Raw genomic sequence first — 24120 nt, forward strand, 5'->3', positions numbered from 1 at the left:
GCAAACCCTCACTGTTCATGTCACCATAAGTCTATGAAATACTTGGAAAATGTAGACTAATATAATATTGAGCATGACTGCTGGAAATTCGTCGACCATAAGAGAAATGAGATGTGGAACACATGCGTAGACACAAAAGCATTTAAAAAATGAGGGTTTTTACTGTAGGTAACATATCATAACCATTCCATCAATTTCATAGATAATACCAAAGCCATAACGGAGTCTTGGGTAACCCAGTGAGGGTTAGCAGTGAATACCTGATTTCGACCTCTTTTTGCTGGTCCCATCGCCCACGTGAATTGGAACCAAGCCACTTTGTCTGGTTGCATATCAGTATCAGAACCCAAAGTAAAAAAATGAAAGCTGGAAACTTAGCACATAAATAGTATTAGGTTCATTAGAAAACCTTACATCATCATTATGGAAACCAGTTGTAAAATTTTGTAGGGAAGGGTGCAGAGGTTACCTTGCCAAACCTATGGAACCTGTGAGGGATAAGATGTTTGGAAATACTTCAGAAAACAATGTGAATGAACCTCGGCCAGCATGGATCAAGCAGGTAGTTACCATGACCAAGCTCAAGAAAACCTTCACCGTCGGATGGGCATCTGCATCCTGGACCGTTGATGAGATCCAACTCCCGAGATAAAGACAGGTGTAAGGATTATAAAAGGTCTCCATAATTTTCCAGTGCATGAATTCACTGTGGGGTAATGTCTCTAAGAATATGATAAAATATAATTTTACTTCATTGAATCCAAAACCATCAAGGTAAGGTAAGTTAACTATGGTAATCATTTTATGGAAAGATAAACTCTTGTTCATTTTCCTCTTCAAGGGCAACCTCCCAATTAACTAATGCTCAAATACAATCATTATACTTAAAAAATCCAATAAGGAGGACTCAAATATTATTCATTTATAAAACCTAAATTTTAACCACTATTGGTGACTATGCTAATGAATAGGCCATATTACATTTATCGCATAAACTACCTAGTATGAATTATTTAATAATAACTAACATAACATATTTTGTATACATTACATTAAATGACCACCATACTTATAATATTATTATCCATTATGGACCCTATTACATCACTAGGGGGATCCCACCATTTCATCCCCTTTGAAACACATTGCTCTCAAATTTTATATCTATGATGTATCTCCATAAGCTAACTTCCTGTGTATGGGCATTGCCCCCAACCCTAAGAGTGAAGTAGTCCAAGAAGTGTGTCCATAAAGGGATCATCCATAAACCAAGGCCCCATGTACAAGTACTACACTTCACACTAAGAATGAAGTCATCCAAGCAATGCATCCAAAAATCCAACTATCAAGTATAAATGTTTCCTTCAATGTTGACAATGAAGCCATCCAAGAAAGGATTACATAATCTTATATCCTAGGTATAATGTGCATGTTGGGTGTTGACTAATCACAAATGAAATTGATGAATAAACATGAGGATTTTGTTGAATATTATCACCATGGTCATATGGATCCAAACATCTTTCCACCAAGATATTATGTCATCCATAACCAAAATATCATCCACATAGATAGAAAAGTTTAGTTATTGATACAGAGTTATGTACTCTATGGTATGTACCATTATTATTACACTAGAATGTCATGAATAATCATCAGCAGACTTATTTTACCAATATCCCTTAAGATTGTGGTAAAAACTTAGCGGGAAGAATTAAAGTGGAACTTCAAAGTTTAATTTGTTTTACTGTGACTAGGTTAGGTGTGACTAGGTTAGGTAGGAGGCACCATTTGAGATCCTGACAGCAATATCAATAGATTTTACCGAAAAACTATCTCTTTCACTAGGTTTCTCTATTGATGCCCTAAATTTTGTCAAGGCCTACTCACATTGCTTAGAAGAACATAATATGCCATCCTCAAAATCCTCCACCTACTCAAGTTAAAAAATAATATTAGGGGAAGGAAAAATTACTTTCAATCCTAACACACCTATAGGATTTTTTCTACTTGTTTTAATCAAGAAATATAATTCTATTAATGAAACAACATGACTATGTAATCAACAAATGTTAACGCTCAAAATAGTTTTGTGAAAAATTTCCATCACCTAAGGAGAACATATAGATGAAGGAGATACTAAAGATGAGGCTCTCATAACAGGTACAACTTAACCTCCACCCATCAATATCCCATTCTAGTAGTTTGAGTTAATTTGATTGTCCCTCTTTAATGCATCCATCACTACAACACATGAACTCTTGAAGCCTAACATTTTCATATATTGAAAAGGCTTGGTTTATCCAATCCCTCTACTCCAGTACTTCTCACATGGATAAGTTGTCAATATATTGTGTGTAAACTTAAGATAATTTGTGATCCCATTTTTAGTATAATGAATTAAATATTCCCATCCATTCTCTACTTTATTTTGTATAAACATGAGAAGGAGACATGAAAACTTGACTTACTAGTGATGTAACTTCTAAATAGTCCACAACATCATAAGATGATCCATAGAAACATCACTAAAAGTCAACTCATATTAAATAGTTATCAATTTAATAATTAATTATATAGTTTAATATATGTTATTTTCTAAATAACCCATGGTTGATAATAATTTTGTTAACAATAACAAAAAATCTTATATAATAGAATATGTTTGTGTGTTTTTTCGTTAGCAAAAACAAAGTTGATCATATTTCTATTCGATTTGAAAAAAATAGACATAGTAGATACTTATAGCATTCACAAGGAATTGAGGTCATTATATTCTCGTTACAAATTTCTATCTCAATGTTTAAAATTTGAGCAAAAAAATTAAGAAGCCTCGAACACTTTATAAAATTGATTGTAAACATCTAGTATTTTAAATATTTATAACTAAATTATACCATGATAAAAGTTTAATTACCTCCAATAAGGAAATAATGTACTCTATCGTCATGTAGAATAGAGTACTCTTGCAAAGGTCTATGTAGATATGACATTCTATTCACTCAAGATTGATTATTGCAAAAAATATTTGGAGTTCTACTCTTCACCTAACCATAGAACTTATTGCTTCAGATATTTCAAAAACAAGTCACGCATGAGCCATCAATCCATTACTATGTTGTCTCTTCTTAGCCTTGTCCTCAATTACACAAGCAAAAGTGATGACATCTTCTCCTTCTTCTCCCTCCTTATATAGAATACATTTATGGTAAGGAACCCAACCCCTATGGTCCACCTATCATTATATAACTATTCATTTGTCTTAACATTTTCCATTCACATAAACCTACATTATATATTATTCTTCCTTTGTCTTCAATTTTCTAATAATCAATATAATAATTAATTAGTAAAATTTATACTTTTTACAAATTTTAAATTTATGAATGAAATGTCAAGAAAAGGTATCATGTAGATATTGAACATTGCATGTCTTAAATCAATATAGAATTTGCATATCTTTAAAAATTTCACCACTAAAAGTTGCACGAATGCTCGTTTTGCACATACCAAACAAGATTTTAGAAAGAGACAAAAATGCGAGATGAACACCACCAGCGTAGAACTTTAATTTGAAAATCCCAAAAACACAACTTTCCCATTCAATAAGAAAATGATAGATAGGAAATGTAGGTGAAAATGTTGAAAAACATAACCACTTGGTTCTTTCTCATATAACTTTTCTTGATGAATGAAAATAGTGTATTCCTTTGTAGAAAAGTATGAGCTCTGAAATGTTCCATGATAATTTCATTTTCTCGACGCTTTGTTTTCAAGGCAAAGTCCAACGTTCACTCTAAACTAACTATGATCATCAGTAACCACTTGGTGAATACTAGTAGTCAACCAGTAAACCAACCACACAAGAATTTGAATCCAAATAGGTCAAAATGAAAATTAAGTATGTTAACATAAGAGTTCAATAAGAACTTGAATTTGGTTACTCTTGCCTACTAGGGAGATATTTCCATTAAAGGAAATCATAACGAAAGCAATAATACAACAAAGTATAAGTGATCTGAATGATGGCGTTACTAAAGATGTAAGTGAAGGAATGGGAAATTTATGGTGATCATGGGAATGATAGATCTCAAAGACAGCATGATGATGTTGTTGGAGAGGGACATATCATTGTGGAGGGATGGATTAAGTTTCTAAAAGGGTCTTAACTCAATCTACCTAGTTCTATGGGTTGTTTATCTTAGATACAGTGAGATTGGTTAAAATTAGCTTATCAGGTTCATGAGGGTAGGAGAGGGAGGCGAAATAGGGATGGTAAGTTTACCAGTCCTCCAAAAGGAAAAAATATGCTTGCATGTAAAGGAAAAGGGAATGTTAGGGAGGTAATTTGATGCAAAGAAAGGGTGAAGCTGCAAGAAGACTAGAGTGTAAGCACAAGAGAGAAGCTAAACATGTTGTGGGTTGAGAAGAGGGCCAAGAAGGCCCTTTCTAGTTCTTCCTCTTTTATATTGGAGACACAAGATTTAAGAGTGTTTATAAGGTAGTAGTAAAGATGAGATGGATTGTCAAGCATATGTTGGCAAGGGTGTTGTTGGACTGTCACAGTGGAAAAAATGATCTAATGGATAAAATGAATGCCTGCTTCCAAAGAAAATTTCAATGTTGAGGAGCAACTTGGGAGGGGTAGTTGATGGTTCCCTAAGCTAGGTCAAGTGCTTGCAATGGATTAAAGATCAAATTTTGCTGCAAAGTCTCATGAGGAATATGATTATGCAATAAATGCACATGAAAAATTGGAAGTCAAAGTCTAGGACTCATTACAAAGAAGCGGTTCAAACAATCACCACTAAGTTTTGAATGGGATCTAAAATTTGACTTTCTCAAAATTGAATGAAGTTGGAACCACTCTGAAACAACCCGAAACAATTAATGTTAATAAGTAAAATTTGACATTATCCTTATCTTTCCTCTTCAAAAAGGAAAGATAAGGAGAATGTCAACTTTTACTTTAACTTTAAAAATTAAATATTACCATTAATCACTAGGGTTAGGTTTTGTAGGGCCCTAGGGTTAAGATGTTTTTTTTTCCTTTTACGTATTTTTTATTAAAAAATTAATATTTTGTGGCCATTAGCTATGTTGCACTACATTCTTCAGAATTGGTCGGTTTAGTAAAGAACTAGTCACTTTGGTGTTTTAAGGTCGGTTCAATACAAGACCAACCTTAGCCAATTTGAACCACCAAACTAGACAAGTACAACTCTAAAACCATTGGGACCAACCAATTCCACTAGTTCTAGGCTAGTTCCAATAAGAGTGTGCCCTTCTCATCTTCCTCCAAGTCATTTTGTTGGGTCCTTTCAGGAATGGTGATTTGGAGAGTGCCATAAACTGTCGAACTGTTGTGAGAACCTAAGATCATAGGCAGTTAAGCCTTGACAAATAGAAATTTGCAAGGAACTAGTACAAACATCCCAAAACATATTTAGTGGGGACGTGCATGCAAGGAACTATTATAGACCTCCCAAGATACTTGGTGAGGACATGCATGATGAAAAAGCATCAAAAATATTTATCCACCCTCAAAAAACCCAAAACATTGAATTGTGCTGCAAAACAAATTTTTGGTAAGATATTAATGCTACCAGAAATCATTCCCCCTCCAATTTCACAAGAAGCTCCTACTCAGGCTACCTCGTCCACTATGGTTATAGTAAGTTCTTGCAACTATGTGAGCTACAAGAAATAAAAACTTCCTTGGAATCTCCACCAATCTTAGGGAACTTAACTTCTCTACACAACCCATCTATTTTTGGATGATTGATTAGTTAACTGGATGATCATTGAGATTGATTGAAGTCCAACTACTTAAATGACCTTCCACTAGTTCCTCCAAAAGTTAGAACTAGTTTAACTGACAACAACCTGAGATAATTGACCTTTATTGCTACAAATTCAATCGCATATGCAGAACTGAACTCTAACTCCTCCAACTCGAATTTACTAAGTAAACTAGGTGACATAAGCCATTTCACACAAGTTAACATCACCCAAGTTGTCTATTAATGTGGAAATTCATTTTTTTTCAATTTAATCAAGGAAAAATCAAATTGAGAATTTTTTGCTGCATTTTTCAACACACAGTTCACTGGAATGTATTACCTTCACTATGAACTTGGCATAGTTCACATGTTAAGTTCATAAGGTTTTGGGCTGATGTGGTTATATGTGTTGTATATATTAAGAATAGGTGTCCATATCTTGCTATTATAAACAAGACTCCCTATAAAATGTGGTATGGCCACATTCCTTCAGTGAGGCATCTCAGGGTTTTTAGATCCTCTTGTTAAGCCTTCATACCTAAGGAACAGATAAAAAAACTCAGTGCAAGGAGTCACAAATGTATCTTCTTTGGGTACTCATACCACCAAAGAATACCATCTCTACGATGAAGTGAATAAGAATTTTAAAATATATAGAGATGTGATCTTTATTGAGTCTTCCAAGATTGAAAATGTTGTTGAGTGGTAGCTTAATCATTTGGATATATTCGAACATGCAAAGTATTTTCAAGAGTTTGATAATGAGATTCCACATCTCCTTCTCTTAGCTATATAAATTCTATGAAGAGCCTTGAAGAAATCAGGTTGAAGGAAATTCCTTCCCCTGCTTTGTCCGGAAAGAGCTAAGAGACTACTAGCAACAGGTAGTCAAATCTAACAAGCAGTGAGGGTACATGCAAGATACAAAGCAAGGATTAATGAAAAGGAGTGTATTGACTATATACATATCATCAAACATCTTTCATCCCACTTAGGATGCATTGCATTGTGCCTGGTTAGTCATAAGATCATGTTGGTCACAACCTCCGTAGCTTAAATAAATAAGTGGTAATACTCTTCATCTTCTAAGTTATGCAATAAACAAGAGAAAGGGAGAAAGACAGGTAGAGGAAACACATGGAATGACTTTCAGTTCTTTCAACCATGCATGTAATTAAAGACAGAATGATACGACAACGATAAGAAAACTTTTAAGCTATATTAAGAGGTGTATTTCAAAAGATGTTCTTTGTTTTCCATACCTATACTCCAAAGAGTTTTGTATCAGATGGAGTCTTCATGCAGTCCCGATATTCTATCATACCTTGGGTTCCTTGGTCTACTTATTTTTCTCCTCAGCTCCTTGAGAGTCATCTGTCATGTCATCTTTCTTCATGGCCCCTGAGAGACATAATTATGTAGTTTCAGCGGGGAGTGACTGTTGTGGAATGAGGCCATGGGAGGACACATTTACACAGTTTTAGGATGCAAGGCACTGCTTGGATGAGGCCTTAGGAGGACACGTCTACGCAATTTCAGGATGCAAGGCAAACTGAGTAGTCAAGGGACAAAACTACACAGTTTCTGGAGACAATGCATTTCGGCTAAGGGAAGGACATTGGAGGAAACCACTGCACATTTTTGAATGCTAAGGGAGGTTGGGATTTCTGCGCATTGCACAGTTCCAATAGGCAAGGGAAAATCTTGAGGGTTACATATGTGAAGTGCACAGTTTAGGAAAGTTGGATGAGGCTAGGTTGCTAAGGAAACTCTGAAATTTGGCTAAGTATGGGATCAGTGGAACTGATGTGAACAGTGATAAAACTTGACTATGATCACACACTTGAAAACTTAGCAATACAACATAGACCATCCATAACATACAACACATACTTCACTTAATGCAACAACATTTGTGGCAGCGTACGGCAAGTGGGGCTTCGATGATAGACTTTGGGAGGATAAAGGCGACATTTGTGTAAGAGTGTGTGAAATGAGTGTGAAACATGTCTACATGGTGAGGACAACCCATTCTCATAAATATTTCCCCTTGAAGCAAAACAAACCTCCCTTTTCATGACAATGGATAACCACTAAGCCCAAAGATGACACATTCTATGTAAAGATAAAAGCATGAACGACTCTTCAGATTGAAAAGGGGAGCTTGAGATCATCAACTTACCAATAAGTGACTAAGGAACGATCGCTCACAATATCCATAGTAGGCTCTGAAATTTAAGTGTAGGCCAAAATTTTGGAGGGTGTTGCAGCCACTACAACAGAGCCTTCACCTTCTTGCTAACTTCTTTTTCAACCAGTGCCTTGAATTCTATGAACTTGGAGAATGTCTCATCTTTCTTCCAGATGAAGAAGATCCAACACTTCGGTGAATAGTCATCAATAAAACTAACAAAATATTTGTGTTTGACAGTGTAGGTTATCTAGAAATGTTCATAAACATCATAGTGGATCCTTTCTAAGACTGCATGTGCTTTGTTGTCCTGATCATGGAAATTTGTGGATTTTATGTACTTCCGCAATGTACATCCTTTCCATACATCCTACTGCTGAAGTGCTCCTTTAGGGAGCCTAGTGGTTATTTGTTGTATAATATTCGAGGTACTTTGGTGCAAATGACCAAGTATTTTGTGCCAAAGTTCATCGACATCGCGACCTACACTTTCTCTGCCTTAGTGCTTAATGCAACATAGTCTCCCACATCTAGCTTATACAGGTTCTTCACATGAACCCTGATCTGCTTCACTTGTCCCATGGTTATGTGTCTCAGTAATGCTTTTCCTTTGTCGAATATCATCTTCACAACCATGGAAAACCAACCACTTTGTGAATGCTGGTAGAAGGACCCTTAATCCTTTACCTTTACCTTTTTTACTAGTGCCTTGTATTGAAAATTTGAAGACAAAATATTTATTTTCTCTTAAAAAATTGTCTTAAAATCCCCCTTCGTGTAGCAATGCCAAATGCAACGATAGACAAGTTGTCTCTAATCGTATCAGCAGATATGAAAGGGACAACAGGGGAATTGATGTCCGATAAATCTTGTCATTAAAATTTGTCACATTCTTCTTAGTCGACTACCCCCACAAAACAAAGAGCCCAAAAACTTGTTGTCTTTATATAAGATAATGTAAATGGTAAGTGAAATAACAAGCTCGATATAGGCGCAATACATTAGTTTCCTACAAGCTGGCGGACTTAGGGTGCACTCTCAGAGTCAATTTCGTAGTTGTTAGATAATATTGTCTTAAATTGATATGTTTGTGTATTAATTGTTAATTGTATTAAATAGGTTTCATATAAAGTGGCCATTGCCTTAAATATAAAGGTTTGTCTTGAAATATTTTTGTCTCAAACTATTTTTGTCTTAAATATAAAGTTTTGTCTTAAAACAATTTTGCCTTAAAATATTTGTCTTAAATTGATTTTGTCTTAAATATAAAGTTTTGTCTTTAAATGTTTGTCTCAAACTACTTTTGTCTTAAATATAAATTTTTGTCTCAAAATATTTTCGTCTTAAATTATTTTTGTCTTAAATATAAAGTATTGTTTTAAAATATTTTTTGTCTCAAACTGCTTTTGTCTTAAAATATTTTTGTCTTAATCTATTTTTGTCTTAAATATAGAGTTTTGTCTTAAAATATGTTTTTGTCTTAAAGTTTATATTTAAGACAATTCAATTGATATTAGATTTTAATGTAAAATAACTAAAATAAATAGTGATTTTTTGAGACAAAAGATTTCTTTTGTCTTAAAAAAATGTCTTAAAAGTGCCCTTGGTGTAGTAGTGATAATAGCCATAACAATAATTTACCCTCCACAAAACTGAAACCAAAATCAAAGCCATAACATCAATTTACCTCCACAAAACCAAAAAAAAACAGAGCCATAACACTTGACTACAATTTCTAGCAAGAATGTGTTAAAAAAAAAATTGTGAGCCATGCCCACACACCATTGCAACAATGATGAAGACTCGAACAACCAAACAAATTTTACTTATAACAAACTCCTATAACTAAAAGACAATGGTGTTACACTTTAAGAAAACCCAAGAGAAATCCATGTAAAAACAATTGCAGAATTTGAAGGGTTACCTTCATGAGATAAGACTCAAGCATGAAACCTCCATATCAACCATTCGAGCTAATGAAATTTGCAATAAGTTTGTGTAGGGACAAATTTACCATGATCTCGTGCACCATGGGCAACTTACAACAACCCGCCAAGGGATAAATGGCGTTCAACAACCACGTAAATGGCAAAGCCCCCACAATCTCATCGAAACAACCTCACACGAAGAAAATGACAACCATCAGAGGCCAGGAAATGAAGGTTTCTATCATCGGATTCAAGGCAGCATAACACCCACTCATCACGCATGAGCAACATAAGCAAGGGCATAATACCACCTACATTTGAGCAAGAACAAACCCTAAACAACCTCGAAAATGACTGTGAGCAATGCCGAAAGGTTGGTGACACCTCACCTTCCATGTATGACACCTATTGTACGGTCCATGTGAACAAATGCATGCACTTTGATGACATGGAAGGGAGGGCACACAACAACTGGTATCCCCTATGGCTCCTCGCAATTTTTTAAGCCAAAAACACATGACTTTTCGCATAGTGATGGTTCCATCTCACCTGGGCTTTGCCTTGCTTCTTGGTTCTCCTTGTTCTCTATGTTTTCAAATGCTCTCAAGGAATTTTATGTAACTTGGAACTTTGATACCATGATAAAGATTGCAAAGTTGAAAACATGAACCTAGAAATAGAGTGAACTAGCTCTAACTCTTTTCATCATTGAGTAACATCTAAATAAATTACATGACAGAGAAAGGAACAATAGCAATAAATCAATGGACTAAGACTCAACTACAACTCAACTAACTAGCAATAAATCAACCGAATAAGTCTCAACTACAACTCAACTAGCTGAATTGAAAACAAAGTAAGTATGACGGCCCATAGACAAAAATGAGAATAAGAGATTAATGCTATCAACAATATAACTCAATTAAGGAAATTGAACTCAAACCGAGCATGACATCCCATAGACAAAAATGAGAGCGGGGATTAATGCTCTCAAAAATATTTTGAATTGAAAGTCAATTCACTCAAACTAGATATGGCATCTAGCCGACAAGAATGAGTTAGAGATTAATGCTCTCACCAATAGTTTGAATTGAAATAAATTTTTGACCTGTTTGTACGAATACATTGATCTATCGAACTTGTTACTTTGAATTGAAAGTCCATTAGGTTTTTACATTGTACATTAAAACCTTGCTGTCCAATACGTTTTGAAAATGAAATTATGAAAAAGACATTGAAAAAACCTTTGCCTTATTAAATTATTCAACAACTTCATCGATTAGTACTAATAGATCCATCATATGCCAATGAAAATTTATGGACAATAGACAAATTTCGGCATCTCTAGTGTTGTGGAGAGAAGATCTATTTTCAACGCGGCTACGAAACTTTGGTTTTGGTCACAGAAGTTCTCCTTGACCTTGGTTATTGATAGTGATCTCCTCCAATTTGACATCACATATAATTAAGCTCCTTCTCTACCTCTGGTAATCCAGTGGTGCATTTGGCAAAATGGCAATGCTCTTGTCTTCATTGTCATCCCATATTCTCGTTACTGCGACACTGGGTGGGCCTCATCATCTCACTCTTGACGCCCATGTGAATACACAATGCATTCCAGGTCTCTTCAGCACGTTTAATAACAGAAGCCCTGCCAAAAAGCACAGAAGCATCTACCTACGATCGGGTACGCACAGAAGCATCTACCTAAGTTTCTTTATATATTTATCTCGTGTTTATTTGTATAGGGGAGAGATTCCTAATGTTGTGCAGGGACCAGTAATTGATATAGCACTAGTCCCACCAAACGACCAGTAATTGAGACTTTTGAAACCAAAATTTAAACAGAAATAAATAACATTATGTATAAATAAGTATTAAATTATGTCCAAAAATCACCCATACATTGACTGGGTCCGCAACTGTCCATAAATAGTATTTTACTACTTAATACTGCAAAACATATTGACCCAAGTAGAAAACAGCTAGAGCCATAAAGGCTTCCAAACTGGTCTATTCCAGAAGTACAAAACAGCAGGACCACTTCAACCCCCACTCATTAGAACTGCAACTTTGCATCCCAAATAAATATGCCTACCTACACATAACAAAAGGAATGTATGTCAGCCATAACTGTTGTGTTGTTCAACAACTAAACACCCTATGTTCAATAAATGACACCCAACCCAATAACATTTAAACCCACTTTGTTCAATAAATGACACCCAGACCCAATAACTGCAATAAATGACACCCAACTCACTCTATTTCTCATTAAAACAGATCAAAGCACATGGATCAACAAATAAACAATTCCCAACCATTAGATCACATCAAATTAAATCCATACCACACATTCAAAATGAAGCCATTGCAATCCATGTGCATCAATGTCCACCAATTAAAATCAAGTCCCCAAAACTATAAAAGAAGTCCACCCACTGTTGAAGTTGCATATTATGCTTTCAAACTATTCAGCAAACTTGAAGACAACATCACAAAACAGTGGCCAATATATTCAAGTTAGTTATATTAATTACAACTCATTCTTCTTACAGTTCTATTTTCATTGTTTTCATTTATCAGATTTCTTACATGGTCTGTCTGGCCATAACTGCTAGAAGGATACCTGGATGGTTTTACAAACAGCCATTGAAAGTCGTTGTTCTTACATTACAGTTTTGTCCATAGGGTTACAGTTAACCTATACAGTTACAGTTAACCTTTTTTATACAGAGTTTATGTATGTGTTCTAGCTTATTATATCATCAGCTTCATAGTGATTACAACTTACATATCACAGAGGTTACGTATGTCGTGTTAGTACTGTAGTCACAGCTTGTTTAGCTTACAGGAATTGAAGCTTAGCTTACAGGAATTGAACCTTAGCTTACAGGAATTATTCGATCATCAGCTTCATAGTGATTACAACTTACATATCACAGAGGTTACGTATGTCGTGTTAGTATTGTAGTCATAGCTTGTTTAGCTTACAAGAATTGAACCTTAGCTTACAGGAATTGAGCGATTATTATGGCTTGGGTTCTATGCAGAATGAGTTAAAACATAGAACAAAAACGAATTGTAACTTTAATGACTCTGATAAACTTAGTAATTTTTCACCTATTTTCAGACCTTGACAATCATCATTGAGACATCACATTTGAAACATAATCGAAAGACATGTATTTTCATAAGCATGAAGCTATTGAGAAAGCAAAAATTTTGATATTGAGTCGAAAGAATGCAAATAAGTGAATTTCTACTACTGATGAATGGACCATATAACTGAGGAATGGTTTCTTAGAATGGAAGCCCGAGCAGATGACCATTTCTCTTTATTGTTTTAGATGACTGTAAGATTTTAGATAATGAGAAAACACAATTAAAAGTAACATAGCAGATGACAGTCTTATTGGCCTTCATATCTTTTCACCTCGTTGAGCTCGAGACCTTAGCGTATGGAGAGCTCGAGCCATACGGAGTTGTAAAAGTTGGACCAAAGGAATGGGGATTTACATAATTCAGCATTGTAAATTAAGTCATAGAAAATGGAGAGAAATCTTGGAGCAGAGATTGTTCTTCTCAATATTCAAAATAGCTAAATAAATTATATGGAAAATATAAAAAATAAATGACTGCAATGAAACTCAATTAAACTAAAGTAAAACCAATTGTCTATGACACCTAGGAGACCATAGAATCAAATGTGATAGTGATTATAGCTTACATATCACAGAGGTTACATATGTCGTGTTAGTACTGTAGTCATAGCTTGTTTAGCTTACAGGAATTGAACCTTAGCTTACAGGAATTGAACCTATTGAATATAGTCGTATCCATCTAATCAACGTCACAGCTTGTTTAGCTTACAAGAATTGAACCTTAGCTTACAGGAATTATTCGATCATCAGCTTCATAGTGATTGCAGCTTACATATCACAGAGGTTACATATGTTGTGTTAGTACTGTAGTCACAGCTTGTTTAGCTTACAGGAATTGAACCTTAGCTTACAGGAATTGAACCTATTGAATACATCTCATTCATCTTATCACTAGTACGCTCTATACACTAAAAAGCTCGTATTAGTATCTGAGCATGGTTTCAGTTCACCCTTATCTATGAGTGAGCTAGAACAAAGCTCTGTATAATTACATATGTTATATGTATATTAAAGCTGAATCCAGTCTATTAGGGAGATAACCAACCTGTGATACAGGTACTTTATCATATCTATACATGTATTTCTTAGGTTATTACTGATAGGTCAACCTTTAGATGATGTTACTTATAAAATATCTGTGCTATTACTTATGCCGAGTGTTATGATAATGAGACAAGCAAGTGATAAGGTACAAAGGTGACAAGCTAATCAAGATAATTCCATAGCTTGTCATAAGCTTAGATAAGGTACAAAGGTGACAAGCTAATCAATATACAACATGATATCCAGGGGTTCCCACTCTTAGTCATTCCTATTATATAAATACCTTTTTTCTTATTGGTATATAGAGTACGTTCTCTCCATAATCAATACATATGGATAGACTGTAATCACTGTATATGCATATCCTAATGTAATACATAATCAATACATATGGATAGACTGTAATCACTATATACGCATATCCTAATGTAATACATAATCAATACATATGGATAGACTGTAATCACTGTATACGCATATCCTAATGTAACAAGCTCTATTTCCTCATTACTTTGATTTCCATGGTTCTACTTATGGCACTGATTCAACCATTAGTAATGATTACACTCTACTCTATAGGGTAAGTACATATTGAATAGACCTGCTTATTACCTGTATTCCCTAATCTTTAACAGATATAAGGAGAATGACGTAATTCATACATGTTTACATACCTCATTGGTTTAGCTATATAAAGTTGTTGAAAGTAAATGGAAAATGATATTTGAAACAACTATCATAGAATCTACTTGAATCCACATAAAAGTTGCTAAATTGATGAACTATGGATTTACTTGGAATGGCATTTGCAAAATTTTGACACTGCCCTATGAAAGTGAAACATTTACTCTCATTATGAAAGCAGTGACATACATGTTGATAATTTCCTGTAATAGAGGAAAAGTATTTTTACAGAAGTAATAAAGCATAATTTGACATATATTCTAATGTCTAAATGCAACATACATGTTGATAATTTCCTGTAATAGAGGAAAAGTAATTTTTGCAGAAGTAATAAAGCATAATTTGACATATATTCTAATGTCTAAATGCATGCAATAATTTTACAGGTTGTTGCATCTATGGCAAAAGGAAGTTACTCTGCTCGTACAAGGAGAAGTGGCAGGAAGTGACAAGGGATGCGCAGCTGCGATGCACATCGTCTAATGATGACAGGCCAGCAGATGTCAATGCCAACAATGCACCAGGGAACATTGTTGAGGATGACCATGTGACAGCAGCTGATGTTAACACACCATCAGCCACAAAACCACCACCAACAATAGTCCAAGGGGCAAGCTCAACTAAAAAGATCAATGCTATAAGAGGATGGACAAAAGAACAAATGTTAGTTGCAATTGACGACATAGAGTTTCATGGATACTCAGTTCGGGCATCTGCAAAAAAACATGGTATTCCTCCCTCATCAATACATTATTGGATCAATGGACTGACTCATACAAAACGTAGAGGGCCTCTTACAGTTATGACTGAGGAGGAGGAGGCCGAGGAGGTTGAGTGGTGTAAAGAGATGGCCCAACTGGGACATGGGCTAGAGTTGATACAACTCAAATCAACAGTTGCTCAAATCTGTCAAGGGAGGCCAAACCCATTCAAAGATGGGTTTCCTGGTAAATCATGGTGGTTTGGGTTTAAAAAAAGGCATCCAGAACTTGTATTGCATACTGCTGAGGGCCTTGACAGAGACAGAGCATTAAATTTTCACCCTGTAGTTGTGCAAAAGTTCTATGACACACTTTCTAGTGCTTACAATAAACATTCTTATGGAGCAGACCATATATGGAACTGTGATGAAACAGGTTTACAGGCAGGGAGGAATTGTGACATGCGGGTAATTGCCAAGAGAGGGAGCCGAAATGTGCCAAAGATTTTTCCCAAGTGCAGGGAGTGGATAACTATTTTTTGTTGTGTCAATGCAATTGGTACTTCAATCCCAGGATTTTATCTATTCAAAGGTAAAAATCAACTGAAAAACTATATATAGAACTATGAACCAGGTGCATGCATGGCTGCACATCCCCATGCATGGATGACTAAAGAAATGTTTCTAAGTTGGCTTTTTCACTTTGTTGCATCGGTACCAGGTGGCGTCTCGCCTAATAACAGACACCTTTTGATATTAGATGGCCATGGGAGCCACATGGCTGTACAAAAAATTGAGGAAGCAAACAATTTAGGCATCGACCTGTTGACATTGCCAGCTCATACCACTCATAGACTGCAACCCCTTGATGTTAGTGTGTTTGGCCCTTTCAAGAACTATTTCAGGTCGGAGCATGTTGCATGGATGGCAAAGAATCCAGGGGTTGAGGTGAAAATGTTTGAGCTAGCAGAGCTTGCAAGTAAAGCTTTTAAAAGGGCTTTGACACCATCAAATATCAAGGCTGGCTTTAGGAGGACAGGAATCTGGCCACTGAACTATGATGCTCTTATGCATGATACTGGTTGTAGCCAAGTGTTTCATGTGGATGGTCAGGAAGAAGGGAATGCCCAAACAGGTGTTGAAGTGCAAGAAGTAGATGACCAAGATGATGTTGTTGCAGTTGGTAATATGATTTCCTTGTCTCAAGGACACTTATATGCTGAAGATGATGAAACTGTATGTGAAACACAATATAACAATGAACAAATTCGCAGTAACATGGAGATCGTTCCACCAACTCAAGAACATGAAATTCCTGTTGTTGATATTGTTAATGTTATTGCTGAACATGCAGTTGACAATGACCAATTGACATTGCCAAGCCAAGTAACCCCACCTTCATGGCTAGCAAAAGCAATGATCAATATGAATGCACATAGTGTCTCTGTAACCAATGAAGAAAGCATGAATATGCCCTCACAACCAGCAGAATTGAACAGTGAAATTGTTCATTTTTTTGTGGACAATAGATCAATGGAAGAAGATGAAGGACATAATGAGGCATCAAATGAAGATAATGATATAGTTCAATCAGTTCCAACAGAAACTGAAAGGGAAGTACCAAGCAATGACATGCAGGTGGGAGGGGTGGAGAAGGCACTTGGACGGTTCCTAAAGCTACCAGTACAGAGAGTATCAATGAAAAAAAAACAAGGTGCACCGGGTAGTCATTGTCTGGGCCGAAGCTCACAGTTACTCACCTCAGAGGACTATATAAACCTGTTAGTTGAGTCTGAAAAAAAGAAATTTGAAATGAAAGAATTAAAACAGAAAAAGAAGGATCTAGTCAAGGAGAAGAAGGCAGCAAGGATTGTTGCAGCATAACGTCGAGCAGATGAAAGGATTGAAAGAGATAAAGAAAGGCAAATTAAGGACCAACAAAAGCAAATGGCAAGACAGGAAAAGGAAAAACGAAAGGCACCACAAATGCTTGAAAAGGAACAAGGGATGATCAATATGGTTGAAAATGATACAAGAATAGCTAATGAAACCAGGATTATTTCAAACTCATTGGACTCCATTGCAGATAATACACCATTATTCCAAGATCTCATAAACATTCAAATGCCTCACTATCAAACTGAGGGTTTACCCACTTGCCTTATTCCTACTAGAGTTGGTGCCAATTCTATGTATGCTCATTACACACCTCCACTTAATGCAGGGGTCAGTAGTGCAAATGTGAGGTATGGGTACTCAATACCTCCATGGTTGGAAGCTGCAAATTAGAGTCAATCATATGGCAGCAATCAACCATTTCCTAATCAACCCTTGATAGGTAGGCCAACCTACCTGGCTCAAGAAGGTAACTCGGGGAGTTTTGGCACTCAAGATTCTCAAGGCCATAAAGAATAGGGGTGTCATATGTTTTTGTTTGTAACCACATTATGATGTGATTTTGGATGGATTGTGTCTTTTTCTTGTCACAGAAACATTCTGGCTTACAACCTAGGTTGTTTTATTGCTTTGAAACGCTAACAACATTATGGTGCTATGCATTCACTACATTGAAAAACCAACAGCAGCTTGGTTGGTTGTAAAGCAGTTTTATTTGCGAGTTAAGCACAAATGATATCAGTCCACAAAAGACGCTACAATGATAACTTAGACACTTATTCCCCTTTTGAAATTGTTATGTCAATTCATATTATGTCTTGGGGCATCTTTTTCCACTGCAGAGATGAACAATATTTCACAAAATAAATCACTTAATACTTCACCATTAGCTTCAAAATGATGCTACCAAGACTGATAAGTGATTTCTTATGGATATTAAACCTTAGCAAATTGATTTCTTCTTACTGAAACAAGTACACCAGATCTCGAAAAGCATATTTCAGATATCAGAAAACATATACCAGACCTTAGAAAAACACTTGGAAAGTCACCAACAGAAAAACGTATGACTTTATTAGCCTCTTATGGTCAATGTGCAATGGTCTTGGGCTTATTATTATTGTCTTATGGTATTTATTAAGTCACCGTAGCAATATGCTTTAGATCTAATTATTCATTGCAGTCAACAAGTATCATAGAAAGCAGGCCACTGTAAGCAGTTTTTCAACTTTGAAAGAATAACCTAGATCTAAGTAAGCTTACCTACAAGCACATACTTCTATAAAATATCTTAACTCTGAAACACATCCATCTTCTATTGAATACAGAAAGAAGTTAATACACAACAATAGCTCAAAACCAAAACTGAACTAAACTTAAAGCCTACACAACATATGTACTCCTCAAAGATCATAAAGAGTTACAATTGGAACTAGTGGACTCTTTGAAGTCATTTTCTTCATTTTTGAAGTAATTATTATTTAAATTTGCTCAATAAAACCTGAAACACTGAGATAATAAGACACAGAGCTGCAAATAAATTCTCAACCATAAATAAGTAAATAAATCCAACAAATATGATTTTAATATAATCAAATATGTAGTCATATATAGTTCTAAAATAATTGAGCTAAGAATTGTTCCAAGGAAACGAACAAAATGCATGTGATAGACAAAATTGAATGGCATAGGCAGACATGGGAGATAGTCTTTAGGAACCTAACCCAAACTACTGCAAGCACTAATAAATTATATGGAATGGTACAGAAGCTCGAAAGGCAGTTGAAACAATAAAAGATAAGTCAATAGGGCCATATTTGTCAAATTACATGAGTTCGAACATAAAATAATCTCTTTGGGCACATCTAAACTCAAAATCCGAAGCACTTAAATTGAAGGATGTGAACACCAAGATTTTCATGTCATTCAATCGCTTATTCAAATCCAATATTACCATCCTCTTGCCTATCCCATGTTTTGGAAACTCTTTGATGATGATAAAGAGTGTAAGGTTGTTACTATTACAAACCTATCATGGAGGAATTTGGTTACACAAGAAAATTCCCATAAATGCAAAGGATATCCAAGGAGGAATAGGATGTCATTAAAACATTCTCTGTTCATGCTCCAATATTGAAAGGCAACCTATAATATGGCAGGGACCTGAAGCCTCACAATCTCCTGGTGGATAAGCGAAGAGGTGTAGTAAAAATAGCAGATCTTCGCCTCGGAAGAGCATTTACAATTCCTATTAAGAAATATACACATGAGGTGAGTGCTTTAACTACATTTTCCACATTTGCTACTGGTTTTTGTAGAAATTTTGTCCTCACTGATTTTAGAGACGGTTTGGTTCTGGTTTCTTGGTGAATAATATCTAATTTTTAGCACTAAGGTTAGAGGTTTCGGGTGTTCAACTTCTTGTTGGACGATTTGGCCTTTCAGGATCAACCCTTTGCAGAGCATGTCAGCCAATAAATTATACCTTCAACAAAACCAGAGGGCTACTACTCAAAGCTGCCAATAAATTATATCTTCGACAAAACCAAAGGGCTGCTACGAAGTAACATTTAGCACCATTATATCAGAAAAAAGCACAAGACCTTAACACCAAAAAGATACAACATCATTTTTGTATGTTCCGAGTCTCACACTAGCTGCAAGCTTTGGAGATGGCAACCAAAACCAAGCTGCCATTAGAATCCAATTTTCTTAATTTTAAACTACTTGTCACACCAAAGCCAAGGCTCTCAGCTAGCATTAAATGGTGTCCATACACCATAATATGTAGCTCAAAAAAGTTAAAAAGGAAAGAAACATCAGCAATAATTGAGTTATTTCTGTTATAAAAACCCCAAGGGTAGCTTCCAAAAACAAAATGCCGGAAAGGTTACAACATAATGGCAGAAAGGTTACAACATAACTGCTCTGAAGAGTGGTACTCAAAGCAGCCAATAAATTATACCTTCAACAAAACCAAAGGGCTACTACTCAAAGCTGCTAATAAATTATATCTTCGACAAAACCAAAGCGTTGCTACGAAGTAACATTTAGCACCATTATATTAGAAAAAAGCACAAGACCTTAACACCGAAAAGCTACAACATCATTTCCGTATGTTCCGAGTCTCACACTAGCTGCAAGCTTTGGAGATGGCAACCAAAACCAAGCTGCCATTAGAATCCAATTTTCTTAATTTTAAACTTCTTGTCACACCAAAGCCAAGGCTCTCAGCTAGCATTAAATGGTGTCCATACACCATAATATGTAGCTCAAAAAAGTTAAAAAGGAAAGAAACATCAGCAATAATTGAGTTATTTTTGTTATAAAAAACCCCAAGGGTAACTTCCAAAAACAAAATGCCGGAAAGGTTACAACATAATGGCAGGAAGGTTACAACATAACTGCTCTGAAGAGTGGTACTCAAAGCAGCCAATAAATTATACCTTCAACAAAACCAAAGGGCTACTACTCAAAGCTGCCAATAAATTATATCTTCGACAAAACCAAAGTGCTGCTACGAAGTAACAAACCTTCTTTTAGAAATGTTTGTGAAGCCTTTCCAAGAGAATACAATAGAGATGGGAATAGAGACTTATAAAGCACTTAAATTCAATACACAAGGTAAAACCTGTCTCCAAATTTAACAAAAATTCCAATAAACGAGGTGAGGTGTTGAGAAACACACGGTGAGAGGTGTTGAAAAACACTTCAGAAAATGGCTGGTAGGATAAAAATCCTACCGGATAGAAGCCATCAGTCCAGAGCTCGCCGAAGCCATAAGTCCAGAGCTCGCCACACATTCGGCGGACCTTCTCCAGCGCTCGCCGGACCTGCCACAGCTGCAACAATTGGAAAAAATTAGCAAATGAGCAAATGGAGAAAAAAAAACCGAAAAAACCACACAAATACCACCAAAATCTGCAATTACCTGTAAATTGGTACTGGCTCCTCCCCAAACAGCAAATAGCGCGAATTAAACAACCACCCAGGAAACCCTAAACCACCGGCAGTCCAGATTAAACAACAATTGGCGGGGAAATAGCACGAATTAAACAACCACCCAGGAAACCCTAAACCACCGGCTGTCCAGACTGAACAGCAATTGGCAGACATGAGCTCAACCATGGGCAGGTAATGGAGCCCTCCCGCGCCATCGTCGGCAGAGGGCTTTGAACAAACACCGGACCTGAACAAAAAACCCACAGGCAAACCACACATCGCAGCGTAAAGGCGAAAATGAGCGGGTGGGTGGTCGGCAGGTGAAGTTTTAACCCTTGACACGCTGCAGAACAAGTGGCTCTCCAAGCTGGACGGTGTCGTACATCAGAGCGTGTCGTCCACGTGCTTGTCGGCCAGGTGGAGGGGAGGGCGCACAGGTAATGGCGTCCCTCCCGTATTTATCTCGTATTATTGAATATTTGTGTTGGCGAAGACTCAACTTCCCTTTCCAATCACTCCGATAAAAAGAATACTGGTACCCTTATTTTCATGCCCTGGGCCGAAAATAATTTAAATGTTCACAACATCCTGCCAAGTGATTAATTGCACTATTATTTTTTTCATTTTTATGGGATACCTTCAGATTCGCTTTCTGCTCAGACACTAGCGACACCACAATTCCCTCCGGCAGTTTGGAAGGATGATATTATTGATTCTATACTGTCATCGAAGAAGGTTAGCATTCTCAGCCGCTGTTCGTTAAATTTCTTGTTTGTCGTTAAATTTCTTCTTTGTAAAATGTTATGGTTCACGTCGCAAGAGTGTCAGCCGAGATTTTCTAAAACATTATGGTTGACCTATTAATTTCAGGTAGCAGTAGCTGACGAGACATTAGTATCTGATATTAAGAGTATATTCAGAGGTATGGGCGATGGGAAAACGAATCCCTCTGCGTATTGTCTTTTCTGCACTGCTAAATGAAGCGAAAAGCTTATGCTTGGATTTCATCAAACAAATCATTCAAAAGCGTGAGGCTAACCTCAAAATGTTCGTTAAACTCTGCTCTTCTATCCTTGATAAAATTGCCATTTCTCATTGTCATTGTCAATTGCCCTTACCGTCGTGGTGGTGTTTGGATCAGGATTCCTACTGATTTTCTCTATACGGTTCCAACAATATTCTTGTATTATCTGGAAGGCCTCCAAGAAATAGTAGAATGGCACAAAATCATCAAACTTTAATGCAAGGATGGTTCATTCCTCTGCTCACCGGCATCGGCATCAAACTTCAATTCAATGTTTCATCAATCTCCTCTTCTATGTTTGAACCAGAGCTAGCTTCGTGCAGAGCCGCTTTTACCAAATCTACCGCCTGCGCTATCATTTTAGACGACCTATATGACGCTCATGGATCTATAGAGGACATCAGGCTGTTCACAAAAGCAGTTAAAAGGTGGAGATTTAAATCTCTTTTGATCTAAAAATAGATGAAAGTTTCTGCAATTATTGTGGCTGCTAAACTATGTATTCATGCCTATTCTTCGTCTTTGTTATAGATGGGATAACTCTCTGTTAGACCGAATGCCAGAACACATTAAAATATGCTTCCTGGGTCTGTACAATCTGGTAAATGAAATAGCGGAAGAAGGCTGCAAGAGACAGGGGCATGACGTGCTAGGCTACATTAGGCACTTAGTACGTACTTATTATGTTACACTAATTTTTATTTTCTACAAAGATACAATTAAATACTGATTATGGATTTATGGGTCATATAATATATGGCAGTGGGAGATCCTGCTTGAAGCATACACGACACAAGCAGAATGGTCTGAAGCTGAATATGTGCCGTCCTTCGATGAATACATAGAGACCGCTAATGTGTCATTAGCACTGGCAACTGTCATTGTCATTCTGTTTGGTGTTCTTTTAGTTTTCAGTGGAGAGGTTCTTACAGACCACATACTGTCCCAAGTTGGTTACCGATCCAAATTGGTATATCTCATGTGCTTGACACGGCGTTTGGTAAACGATACCAAAAGTTACCAGGCAGGCTACTCAATCTCTTCTAATCCAATGTAGGGTCTCTGTCCCTAGGCGCTTTAATTTATTTGAACGGTTGCTAATTATGTGCAGGCGGAGAGAGGTCGAGGAGAGGTGGCTTCTGACATAAGTGTTACATGAAAGACCATCCCGAATTGTCAGAGGAAGAAGCTCTCGAACATATTTATAGTCTCATGGAAAACGCCCTCGCAGATTTGAAATGTGAATTCCTGAACACAAAAGACGTGCCGGACAATTGCAGGAGAATGGTTTTTGACAGTGCCAGATCAATGCAGCTATTTTACGTGGAAGGGGAGGGTTTAACACTTTCACAAAATACGGAAATTAATTAATTTATCCTGTTAGAACCAGTTGCGTAGGATAAATTATTCGAATCAAGGTGCGTGGTGTTCTGTTCACGGTGTAATAACGCATGCGCTTGCTGATCAGCGGCTGTTATAACAAATTTGTTTTCTTTTTTTCTCTTCTCAAGCCGGCTATGAAATTCATGGTTGCCAACGTGTTTTATGGATGTAGCATTCTATTTGCTTCATTTTTATGGTTGCGATAGAGTTGACCATTGATTTATCGTTACAGATTTCAAAATCCCTATATGATGGATGTAGCGTTCTATTTGCTTTACGTTTAATGTTATAGGTAAATGGAAATGTTTAATGTTGTTTTTTGTTATGGATGTAGCAATATATTTGCTTCATTTCTATCTATTACAGAATAATTGATAAATA

General features: G+C 36.3%; 1 pseudogene; it reads left to right on the forward strand.

Annotated features, from left to right (window-relative positions):
• The first annotated feature begins 22548 nt into the window (after positions 1–22548).
• Positions 22549–23727, forward strand: LOC149229601 (monofunctional isopimaradiene synthase, chloroplastic-like; annotated as a pseudogene).
• Positions 23728–24120: the final 393 nt, after the last annotated feature.

Source organism: Pinus tabuliformis, chromosome J, assembly GCF_031772625.1.
Source record: "Pinus tabuliformis cultivar Carrire ecotype Pingquan chromosome J, CPIR1, whole genome shotgun sequence".
Classification (NCBI taxonomy): domain Eukaryota; kingdom Viridiplantae; phylum Streptophyta; class Pinopsida; order Pinales; family Pinaceae; genus Pinus; species Pinus tabuliformis.